Here is a 4,817-nt window from a genome sequence, read left to right as displayed (position 1 = left end):
ATCCCCCTATTTGTGTGATGAATGAATAAAGAATGCATGAATGTGAAGCAACAATGACTTTATTACCTCTGCAAGCGGTGATCGAAGAGAGGAGGGGAGAGTGGTTAGCTTACAGGGAAGTAGAGTGAACCAAGGGGTGGGGGGGTTCATCAAGGAAAAAAAAGAGAACTTTCACACCGTAGCCTGGTCAGTCATGAAACTGGTTTTCAAAGCTTCTCTGATGCATACCGCACCCTCCTGTGCTCTTCTAACTGCCCTGGTGTCTGGCTGCACGTAACCAGCAGCCAGGCGATTTGCCTCAACCTCCCACCCCGCCATAAACATCTCCCCCTTACTCTCACAGATATTGTGGAGCACACAGCAAGCAGTAATAACAGTGGGAATATTGGTTTCGCTGAGGTCTAAGCGAGTCAGTAAACTGCGCCAGCGCGCCTTTAAATGTCCAAATGCACATTCTACCACCATTCTGCACTTGCTCAGCCTGTAGTTGAACAGCTCCTGACTACTGTCCAGGCTGCCTGTGTACGGCTTCATGAGCCATGGCATTAAGGGGTAGGCTGGGTCCCCAAGGATACATATAGGCATTTCAACATCCCCAACAGTTATTTTCTGGTCTGGAATAAAGTCCCTTCCTGCAGCTTTTGAAACAGACCAGAGTTCCTGAAGATGCGAGCGTCATGTACCTTTCCCGGCCATCCCACGTTGATGTTGGTGAAATGTCCCTTGTGATCCACCAGAGCTTGCAGCACTATTGAAAAGTACCCCTTGTGGTTTATGTAGTCGCCGGCTTGGTGCTCCGGTGCCAAGATAGGGATATGGGTTCCGTCTATGGCCCCACCACAGTTAGGGAATCCCATTGTAGCAAAGCCATCCTCTATGACCTGCACATTTCCCAGGGTCACCAGCCTTGATATCAGCAGATCTTTGATTGCGTGGGCTACTTGCATCACAGCAGCCCCTACAGTAGATTTGCCCACTCCAAACTGATTCCCAACTGACCAGTAGCTGTCTGGCATTGCAAGCTTCCACAGGGCTATCACCACTCGCTTCTCAACTGTGAGGGCTGCTCTCATCTTGGTATTCATGCGCTTCAGAGCAGGGGAAAGCAAGTCACAAAGTTCCATGAAAGTGCCCTTACGCATGCGAAAGTTTCGCAGCCACTGGGAATCGTCCCAGACCTGCAACACTATGCGGTCCCACCAGTCTGTGCTTGTTTCCCGAGCCCAGAATCGGCGTTCCACAGCATGAACCTGCCCCATTAGCACCATGATGCATGCATTGGCAGGGCCCATGCTTTCAGAGAAATCTGTGTCCATGTCCTGATCACTCACGCGACCGCGCTGACATCTCCTACTCGCCCGGTATCACTCTGCCAGGTTCTGGTGCTGCATATACTGCTGGATAATGTGTGTGGTGTTTAATGTGCTCCTAATTACCAAAGTGAGCTGAGCGGCCTCCGTGCTTGCCTTGGTATGGCGTCCGCTCAGAAAAAAGGCGCTGAACGATTGTCTGCCATTGCTCTAACTGAGGGAGGGGCGACTGACGACATGGCTTACAGGGTTGGCTTCAGGGAGCTAAAATCAACAAAGGGGGTGGCTTTACATCAAGGAGTATTTCAGGCAGGACTTCACGGAGGGTTCCAATAAGAAATGGTGCACCTAAGTTATTGTTCTTATTGGAACAAGGAGGTTAGTCTGGCCTCTGATTGATATGTGGCTAGATTTACCTTGCTGCACCTTCCCTGTGAGTGACTGCAGTGTGACCTAGAGGAATGAGTCCCCTAGATGGGGGCGGGGGGGAAGCAAATGAGTACAAAAGAAATCTGGTCTATTTCTTGTTTTGATACACTCCATCTATCTTTTACATCTTTGGCTGGCAGCAGACGGTGCAGAAGGACTGCATGCCATCCACATCTCATGGCTGCTCAGCAGAAGATGATGCAATAGGACTGCTAGCAATCCGTATCGCCTGCCTGCTCACCATAAGATGGTTCAATAGGACTGACTGCAGGACTAAAGAGAATGACTTGATCAAGTCACTCCAAATTTAGTCCCTGCGCTCATGTCTGTCCAGGCGCTCCCGGCCGATGTGGCCAGGAGCACCTCAGACATGACGATGACGGCTACCAGTCCTATTGCACCGTCTGCTGCCACAAGGCAATGGGTTGCTGCTACTGTGTAGCAATGCAGTGCCGCGTCTGCCAGCACCCAGGAGACATACGGTGACGGTTACCTGAGCTGGCTCCATGCTTGCCGTGGTATGGCGTCTGCACAGGTAACTCAGGAAAAAAGGCGTGAAACGATTGTCTGCCCTTGCTTTCACGGAGGGAGGGAGAGAACGGGGGCCTGATGATATGTACCCAGAACCACCCGCGGCAATGTTTTAGCCCCATCAGGCATTGGGATCTCAACCCAGAATTCCAACGGGCAGCGGAGACTGCGGGAACTGTGGGATAGCTACCCACAGTGCACACTCCGGAAGTCGACTCTAGCCTCACTACTGTGGAAGCGCTCCGCCGAGTTAATTCACTTAGTGCACTTAGAGCATTTTCTGTGGGGACACACACACTCGAATATATAAAACCGATTTCTAAATAACCGACTTCTGTAAATTTGACCTAATTTCGTAGTGTAGACATACCCTGAGACTTTTCTCTGTGCTTTTCCTTTCTACGGTACTTGCTTTCACTATTTTTGGCACTTTGGCAGTTAACGCTGTCATAGATCCCACAGATGCTGCCATCATATGCCAGTTTCGAAGTAACTACACCTGTGGTCCCTCAAGGGCACGCATTTAAAGATTTCTGACTCCCAGCAGTCACCTCTTTTGGGTGGAGACCCATATCTCATTCCCTCTGTGTGGAGATTTTAAGGTTGTACAGCTCCCTGACTTACACTGATATCCCCAACAAGCCAGACTGCCTGAAAACACCAGCACCTGCGCTTTGCTTTCTCTCTGAGGGCTATGAACAGTGTATTGCCAGCAGTTATAAGATACCATATGGCTCTTTTTACCTTTAAGAATAAATGTGCTTGTTCAGAAACAGAGACAACAAATTAAAATAATAACAAAACCTACATGCATACTAAAAAGCTTACCAGAGGTCACCCTCAGTTCTAACTTAGGGCTCTGGTAAATTTCAGTTGTTCAAAACCCACAACATGGGTTTTCTGCATGGACCTGTCTTAGAGCCAGAACCAGAACTAAGGCTGGGTATATCAGCTGTTCCTCATGCAGCTCAGACCTTTGACCCCAGCCTTCTGTGACAAATAATCAGCAGCCAATGACCCTCTTCTTCGGGGGTAGTTTCCAAAGGCTGGGGTATTGCATAACCAGAGTTGGGGAATTTGCATTAACCTCTCCCTAGGAATTCCCCCACTTAACACTTATTGTCCCAGAAGTCCATACATGACCAGCACATTTTGAATATAGTCTTTTTAACTTCCAGGTCTCACATCTACCACATCTTCCCCATAGAGAGGTTACATACAATCTTGGCCTGCAATAATACATAAACTTAATAAGGAATTCCAGGGATATTGCAGGAAATTGCCATATCTGTCACAATACCCTCTTGTACCTGATAATCCCTTTTCCATCTTGGTGTTTAGTATTTACGTCCTTCAGGTACCTCTGAACAACTATTTTCCCCCTCTCCCTCAGTCCTCACATCAATCCCTTTAATGTCAGTAGCTCTTCTCTGGACTTCAGGCCACATCTGTCCATTAATTGGATGCCCAGAGCTTAATGTAATATTCCAGTTGTGGTCACGCCAAAACCATATAGAAGGGAATACTACAGTCATACTCCATTACATGAAATCTGTGAACCCAGTCCCAAAATGCACTAGGCCTTTGTTTAGCTATATCACAAATTCATAGAGCTCTGCAAATGCACAGATAGCGGCTTTATATCTATGGAAATCCACATCCGCGGATCATTTTTGCGGATTGCATGCAGATACAAATTTTATATCCATGCAGGACTCTACAAATTCACGTGCAATTAGCTGTCCACTACTTGGTCACTATTACTGCTTACCTGATTTCTCCCACATTGCATCTCTGGGGTTCAGATTTTCAGCAGATGTATTAGACAGCATTTTTTAAAGATGAATCTGTATTATTTTCCGACTATTTCTATCTACTTGCTCTGCTTTATTTCTGAGGATGCTAAACATTTAAAAGACCACTTAGGAAGTAAATCTATTATATTAATAGATATTTATATAATGGATTTCACTTAATATGCAGAAAATACAGTGTTAGTATGGGTTGCTGAGGTTCTCTGTAACTGCATGGAAGTAAATAGAAGTGAAAGTTTTGTGCAAATCTGAAATCTTTCAGAAACTGATAGAGGATATGGGTGGACAAAGACTAAGATATGCATTAAAATCAGGCACTCATTTCAAAATATATCTTAAACTAGGGTTGTCTACTGCCCCATCAATGTTATATAGAAGTTTAAAAACTCCAGTACAACAGTTGAATGGATTCCTGATATTTGAGTCTTGACAGTTGTGCTTCCTTTCACAGAAAGAAGGAATACAGTGGAGGGACTCTTTCCTTTTTTGACCAGTGACAACAGCCCTATGTTGTACCAAAAGCTGTTCTGTGGTCTGTTGGAGAAACAGAAGTCTCTCATTTAAAATGTAGCATGAAACATTAAACTTCTAAGAGCTAGAAAGTTGGCCCCCTCAATAAAGTAAAAAATGACATTTCTAACATACTTTGACACTGCTTTAAATTTTAGCCATTTTTATAGTCACAAAACAACCTTAAGACAGTTTGACTGAATTTTCTAAAACATTTATTTTA

This window comes from Lepidochelys kempii, chromosome 12, assembly GCF_965140285.1.
Source record: "Lepidochelys kempii isolate rLepKem1 chromosome 12, rLepKem1.hap1, whole genome shotgun sequence".
Taxonomy (NCBI): Eukaryota; Metazoa; Chordata; order Testudines; family Cheloniidae; genus Lepidochelys; species Lepidochelys kempii.
This window is presented reverse-complemented; position numbering follows the sequence as displayed.